An 8,157-nucleotide genomic window follows, 5' to 3' on the forward strand; every position below is an offset into this window, starting at 1 on the left:
TCCCAGCACAATGTGGTGCTGTGATGGAACCCAGGGCTTTTTGCATGCTAGGCAAGCACCTTACCAACCTAGCCACATTCCCTAGTCCCAGGATGGGCATAAATTTTCTTGCTCCATTACTTCTTCTCCAGCTGCCAACATCTCTGAAATAGTTCCTGTACTGTGTTTTACTGAGATATGATTATTCTGAGTCTTATCTTTGTACTGCCCTTTTGGTGAGTTTCCCAAAGTAAAGGAGGTAAACACATGGTTAATATACTATATCTTACTAAAGGCTTCTTTAAAAAAATATTTAAAATTTACCCTTTACATTGTTCATACATGTGTGCAATGCATTTTGGTCTTATCCACCCCTTACTGCCTTCCTCCAGCCTCCTTGTGACTTGCTAACTCATCGCCCTCCAGACTGGACTTCATGTCCTATTATTGTTGATGTTCTCACCATTAATAGCCCAGAGTCGAGTTAGTGCTGAACATGGGTGTAGAACCATCACTGGGTATGGCATCCTACTGAGAGCCACATTTTCAAGAAAAAGAGAATCTTCCTCTCTCCACAGCCATCAACTGCCAACAGCTCTTCAGCTGGGAACGGGACCTGAGAGTCCTTCTCCAACCTGTGCTAGAATATTAACTGCTTTGATCTTGTACAGGCAATTGCAACTGCTGTGAACTGGCATGAGTGTCAGCCACAGGCACATCATATTCAGAGATCAGCATTTCTCAGCTCTCCCCCACCCATTCTGTCTGCTCACTCTTCCATAGTGTTTCCGGAGCCCCGGAAGGGGGGGAAGCTGATATAGGTAATCCACCCCACAACTGAACAGTTATTCATACTCAGCTCCCTGACCAGTTTGAATCTCTGCATTAATCATTACCCACTGTAAGAAAAAGAAGTTCCTCCGACCAAGGTTGAGAGCAGTGTACATCTGTGTGCACAGACATAAAATATTAACGTAATTTGACAACATGACCATTTAGCAAAACACCACCAGTAAGTTTCCTCTGTGGCCTGAGTGTTGTGTGTTTTAGTCAACTTCAAGATCTCTTGCGAGCTTTATCCTTCAGCTCACCTGCCTGTCTCTGTTTGTCCTCAAGAGCTCTTGGGTCCTAGCAAAAGTTCTTTGTCCCATGGGTTTCTCCACCTGCTTTGCCTTCCATATTTGTTTTCCATTGTTTTGTCCTAGTCTCATATTGCCTAGAATAAAGCATAAAAGCTTTATTCTCAGATTCTTTTAGCTTGCACATATATTCTAGTTCTGTTTATTTATATTTATGGTCTTTTGTGGAGAGCTTTTGGGGCCACTTCTAGGAGTTTGGCAAGAATTTGACGTTGGGCTAGGACAAGGAAGTAGGCTCAAGATGAATACAGCTGAAGAATGTATTGCATTCCTTGTATCTTGGTCGTCCTGATAAACCCCTAAATACAGCGACCATGAGACTTTGTTTATTGCCTTGTTTCTTCTTTGACTACTTTGTCTTTGATCTAGAACTGATCCTACTCTTTGTGTGTACCTAGAATAGTATAAAAGCAGACTGGAGAAAAAAAATAAACCCGCTTCAACACTGGCTGGAGTCATGTTGCAATGTTCTCTAATTGTCTTTTTTTTTTAATTTTCACTCCCTCCCTCAAGACCCTGTTGATTAACTGAGCTGGCTTGGTCTCTCTTGTTAGTTGGGAAGTTTTTGCTGACGTATTGTAGGGGACTTATTAAGGTGTCTAAATACAGTAATACAACACCCCTTAAAACAGTGTGGCAAAGAAAAGGGGAAAGCCAGTTTGAGATGCAAAATGGAACTAAGAAAGGACCAAGTCCCAGAGTGATGACTCTTAGCTCCAATCACAAAGGATGGGGCAGGAGGACCTGCACAAAGCCTGAGGCCAGCTTGGGCTACATAGTGAACTCCAGGCTGTCTTAGACTACAGGGTATGAGTCTGTTGTAACTGGCCTGATGGAAACAATATTCAAAGAGAGTCTTGTGTCTCTCAGTCTCGTTATAAGACTACTGAAACAATGGACCCCAAAGAAGAGGGAACTTCTCCAAGAATCTCATGCTGGAAGAAGGAAAAGGTACCTGCCAGAGGTGGGATCTTGTCTCCAAGTACAGCTTGGCAGGCTACCTTACAGAATGAGGCTGAAGTCCAGACAATAGTGGGTCAACTTGACTTCTTGGGGTATAGGTTATGACCCCAGTTTCAGGAACCCTTCTTTGTAAAACAGAGATATTTTTATCTATTGTTCAGGATAAACATGAGAAAAAGTTGAATTCATGTTCAAATATAAGGTATAATGTAAAATTCTATAGTCGCCCTTTAGTATCCTCAGGTTCAATATTCACATATTCAATTAATCATGGCTCACAAATATTCAGAAAAGTCAGAAATGAGGTCTATGACTGTGAGCCCAGTGTTCAGAAGACCCAGGAAAAGGGTTCACCGGGAGTTCAAGGCCAATCTGAGCTATGTGGCAAAACTTGGTCTCTCTCACATACACAGAATTGAAACAAAAATAAAAATAATCTTAGAAAATTCCCCAAAGCATAGCTTGGGTTTGCCACACACAGAGCACTACTTAGAGTTCCCACGGGTAAAGTGTGGCATGCACTTCTGTAGCTTCCTGCAATGTCATAGGTCCCAAGTGCCTTCCAGCAGTTATACATGTAGTTACATTACCAGACTTGGCGTTCACAGAGTCTATATCCAAACAAGGTAGGTGTGGCCACATTCTTTGATAGAACAATTGAAATAGCAAATGAATAGTGAAAAGCAGAACAAGGAGATGTGACCAAAATGGGAAAAGTGATTTCCTCAAGGAGTCCTGAAGTGAGATTTCAAGTTTAAATAAGAGGGCTGGGTGTATGTGTATCTATACTCATCTGACTAGCATGGGGGTTTGGCTTTCTCTTCTACCAGCATGAGATTCCTGAGAGAATTCAGTTTCATGAGGTCCATTGTTTCAATAGTCTGATAGTCAAAACAAGAGACACAAGTAAAATATTTTCATGCCTGGCAGGCTGGATCCAGTTAGGCCCATGATTGGTAGCACTGCTATTAACAATGGTCAGATGTTATTCACTAAACAATGTAGTATGGAGACAATTTGTACCATATTTACATTGTATCAGATATAACAGGCAATTGAGAAATGATTTAAAATATACATGGGGATGAGCTGGATGCCTTTAATCACAGCTCTCAGGAGGCAGAGGCAGGTAGATCTCTCTATGAGGCCAACCTGGCCTACAAAGTGAGTTCTAAGATAGCTAGGGCTGTTACACAGAGAAACCCTGTCTAGAAAAAACAAGTGTGTGTGTGTGTGTGTGTGTTACATGTGCAAATTTATTACATATTTATTACAAGAGGAAATTGAGCATCTGCAGCTCTGATACCACAAGTTTCTGACAACAATCCCCTAATGGACAATAAAGGATAACTATACACAAATTCAGTGTGTTACTGTCTTCTTATTATGTATGACTTTTACTGGAGTTTTTTTGTTTGTTTGTTTGTTTTTTGTTTTGTTTTGTTTTGTTTTTTAAGACAAGGTTTCTCTGTATAGCCCTGGCTGTCCTGGAACTCACTCTGTAGACCAGGCTGGCCTCGAACTCAGAAATCTATCTGCGCCCGTTCATATCCCAGTGTCCCTTGTACTAACTTCCTTTCTGACTCTTTCCGGACGGTCAAGATGTCGAAGCGAGGATGTGGTGGGTCCTCCGGAGAGAAATTCCGGATTTCCCTGGGTCTTCCGGTAGGAGCCGTGATCAACTGTGCTGACAACACAGGAGCCAAAAACTTGTACATCATCTCTGTGAAGGGAATCAAGGGCCAGCTGAACAGACTTCCTGCTGCTGGTGTGGGGGACATGGTGATGGCCACCGTTAAGAAAGGCAAGCCAGAACTAAGAAAAAAGGTACATCCAGCAGTGGTAATTCAACAACGAAAGTCATATAGAAGAAAAGATGGGGTGTTTCTTTATTTTGAAGATAATGCAGGCGTCATAGTAAACAATAAAGGGGAGATGAAAGGTTCTGCTATCACAGGTCCAGTGGCAAAGGAGTGTGCAGACTTGTGGCCCAGGATTACATGATTTTCCAGTGTATTTGTAAAATATATTCATTAAAAAGTCTTGTTCTGAAAAAAAAAAAAAAAAGAAAGAAATCTGTCTGCCTCTGCCTCCCAAGTGCTGGGATTAAAGGCATGCGCCACCACTGCCAGGCTTTTACTGGAGTTTAAATTACCCTTTGTAAAGCTAGAGAGATAGCTTGGTCAGTGTTTGCCACCGTAGGCCGAAGACAGGAACTCAATCCCCAGACCACACATTAAAAAGATAAGGCTAAGCAGAGCCCGGCACACAATCCCAGCACTCCAGAGCCAGAGGCAAGTAGATCTCTGAGTTCCAGACCAACCTGGTCTACAGATGTGGAGTTGCAGGATAGTCAGTACTGACTACATAGAGAAACTTTGTATTAAAAACAAAAACCAAAACCAAAAAACCAAAAAACAAAACCCAGATAAGGTCATTGGCCCACCAGTTTAACATAAAGCACTGACTGCTCTCAGAGGACCCAGGCCACATGGTGACTCACAACTGTATTTAACTCCAGTTCTAGTAGACTCATTGTCCTCTTCTGTCTCCATAGGACACCAGGCACACACCTGGTAAACATGCAGCCAAACACCCATACACATACTATATTTAAAATAAATTAATTAGTTAAAATTTAAGTTTAAAAAAAGAAAAAAGACATTATGCCTGTGGGAGATGGGATGTGTGGCCCCACTCAATTTTTAGATTGAGGCAAAGGTGTTTTCTAGATTCTTTGTTTAAAATATTGGGGTTCGAAGTCCTTTGTTTTAAATCTGTTTCTTCCCGGGGGAGAGCAACACTGCCTTTCTTGGATTTTATCTCAAAGGCCTTTGAAATAAGCCTTAGGAAATATCAGGGCAGGAAGAGAAAGCAAAGAGGCATTGTTTCCCAGGAGTACCCACCACGAATTAATCACTCATCCCAAACTTCTGGGAATAGAGGTTATTCAGGTCCTGGGTCATCTTGACTGACAGGCAGCAAGAGATGATGAATAGGTAGAAACCCACACATGGCAACTAGACTTTGACTCCTGGCAGAGGCCTAAGTGGCAGAACAGGATCGTAGTGACAGTGGTCACCAGTCTAAAAGCCTCAGTAGGGAGTTGGCGAGGCTTCTGGGACCACCACAGGCTGTCATTTAAACCACCTTTCCCAGTAAAGGCATATGAGACATTGAAACAAAATTTCTTTACCTGTTACAAAGCATCAAAAAAAAAAAAAAATCTGATGCTTATCAGGCCAAACCTAAGTGAAGACGGAGATTGCTGGATTCTAAGCCCTTCTGCCCTGCAGGTGTTAACAGAGTTTGGCACATCTGAGCTTCCATTTTCACAACCTCCTGGAGCATCTAGGCAAAAGATAGTGATGGCTAGGGACCACCCAAGGCGAGAAAGTTAACAGTATCACCCAGAGGCTGCTCCACCCTCTACTCGGGAACTGAAGGAAAAACTCCAAGCAAACATCCCTGGAGGCGTGGCTTCAGTTCAAAGCATTCCAAGTGGAGAGTGGCCTCGGGTGGCAGAGGTAAGCGTTGCTTTCCCAAGTCCCAACCCCCTACCAATTCCCTTCTTATGAAAACCCTTCTAAATATAACTAGTGATACAATGATTGCAAAATACAGTACCTAGGGCTGAATATGGTGTGGTGGTTGGAGCACATGCCACACTAGTGAAAGGACTAGAGTTTGGGTCCCCAGAATCCATGTAAATCCAGAGGGTCTAAAAGAGTGCCTGAAATCCTGGCCTCAGAAGGCAGAGATAAAGGAATCATCTAAGTGGCTGACAAGCAGACCATCCATCTCTGTGAGTTCTGGGTTTGACTGAGAGATCCCACTTCAAAGACCAAGCAAAGAGGACTCTTAATATCAACCCTGGGCCCCTGCACACACACACTTGAACATGAATACATATATATACCTATTGAGGTTTGGTCTAATGCTATGTATTGCAATGCTAAATTCTGGAAGGTCTGGGCTTATGAGTGACTTCTCGTGTTTACAAGCTTTTGTTGTGCAAACCTCGTCCCTTGATTTTAAGCTACTGGTTAAATAAAATTGGCCACAATCATTTACGGGAGGGATTAGAGGTAGGTGAGTTTGAAGTGACCTGGTTGGATGAGGAGAAGCTGAGGGGGGGGAGGGGAAGAGGAAGAAGAGCTGGAGGAGAAAGGAAGCTGCCTTGAGGGGAGATGGATGATGAGTCCGTGGCCAGGAGAAACAGCAAGTATTTGGGGTATACCACTGGGGAGGTAGCCAGACCAGCAGTTAGAAGAATAAATTAGGGGTTACCCCTCCCACCAATAATTGTCAAAGCCAAATTAAAAAAAAAAACATAGTCTGAGTCTCACTTATTTGTAAGCTAGTCAGGGATAAGCTGAAATTGGTTGTAATGCACACACACACACACACACACACACACACACACACACACACACGAAGAGAAAAAAAAAAGCACCCAAGAAAAGAGATGAGTGGGAAGCCCTGCAAAGGATGAGCCCTATCTCCAAGGCAGGTAGGCATGCAACCTAGACATTGACAGTGAGAGAAAAGCAGCCTCTAGCCCAGGGGTTCTCAATCTTCTTAATGCTGCGACCCTTTAACACAGTTAGTTCTTCAGGTCGTGATGAACCCAACCATAGAGTTATTCTGTTGCTACTTTATAATTATAGTTTTGCTACTGTTATGAATCATAATGCAGACACCTGTGTTTTCCGATGGTCTTAGGAAACACCTATAAGAGGATCTTTTGACCCCCAAGTTAAGAACAACTGTGAGCTGCTACAGTTGGGCCAGGAGTGAAGACATGGATGAGCTAGACCAATCGCAGTCAAGCAGCATAGCCCTGTCTCTCCTGCGGTAACATTTTGGAGAAGAGACAGTCCCAGGCTGCCCCATAAGGGTTCCCAAATGGTAAAGAGACAAATCAGAGACAGTTATGTCACTACATTAAAAAATAAATTAAAAAAAAAAACTAAACCAACCAAACAAACAAAAACAAAGTTAAGCTTAAAAAGATAGAGTCAATAATAGAGTAGAACAGAATCTCCTTAGCAAGCATGAAGCTGTGGGTCCAAACCCCAGCACCCACAAACAATAACAATGGTTAGATGTAAACAATGAAAGAACTGGGTAGAACTGGTTGTGGTCCCGGGGTCAACGCAGGATCCTGAATTCAAACAAACAAACAAACAAAAAAACAAAATAACATTTATTTAGGCTCAGGAGGCAGCTCAATTGGTGAAACTCTTGCCTAGCAACACAAAACTCTGGGTTGGGCCCTAGATATAGCAGGCGTGGTGGCACATACCTGTAATTCCATCACTTAGAACCGAGAAGCAGGAAGAGAAAAAGTTCAAGGTAACAGTACATCCCTTACTCCTGGATTTGGTTTCTCAAGATCTAGCCCTGGCCGTATGATCTCCAGTCACCTCTGTCACAAAAGCAAGGTAATCCTTGCTCTCTACTCCCGGGGCCAGGATGAGTAGAATCTTCACTGTGGCCCACAATACTGGCCCCAACTCCCTTACCGGAATCACACATCCTATGGTCCTACCTCCAGATGAGTGAGGACACCTGAAAATGATGTGCTTCCATCCTGCAGGACTCACAAGAGCCTCAGGGTGATGACAGCAGCTGTGGTTGACCTCTCTGCCCTCTTGCTCATCTTGGTTCATATGGTTGTTTGAATATGAACTGTCTCCCATAGGATCATGTGTTTGGGCATCTGGCCCTCAGTTGGCAGTGCTGTGTTGGAAGGCTGTGGGAACCTTGAGGAGGTTATGCCTTGCCGGAGGAAGTGGTCATGAAGGGATCAGGGTTGGCTTGAGTTTTCTACTCCCAATACTCGTCCCCGTGCCGACCATGGTATTCTCTCTAGCTGCTGGTTAAAATAAATCCTTCCTCCTTTGAGTCTTGCTAGGCATCTGGTCATAGTGAATGAGAGAAACGAATGTAGTTAGTAAGTACTGTGATCCTGTCACACACGGGGCTTTTGAACCCTGGGGAATCTGGCAACTGAGGAAGTTTACGTTGATGTCTCTTATATCACAGCTGGTCAAGGAATAGGGGAGGATCA

General features: G+C 43.3%; 1 pseudogene; it reads left to right on the plus strand.

Annotated features, from left to right (window-relative positions):
* Positions 1-3,656: 3,656 nt before the first annotated feature.
* LOC116081536 lies at positions 3,657-4,085 on the plus strand (annotated as a pseudogene).
* The last annotated feature ends 4,072 nt before the right edge of the window (positions 4,086-8,157 follow it).

This window comes from Mastomys coucha, unplaced genomic scaffold (genome assembly GCF_008632895.1).
Source record: "Mastomys coucha isolate ucsf_1 unplaced genomic scaffold, UCSF_Mcou_1 pScaffold7, whole genome shotgun sequence".
In the NCBI taxonomy this organism is placed as follows: Eukaryota; Metazoa; Chordata; class Mammalia; order Rodentia; family Muridae; genus Mastomys; species Mastomys coucha.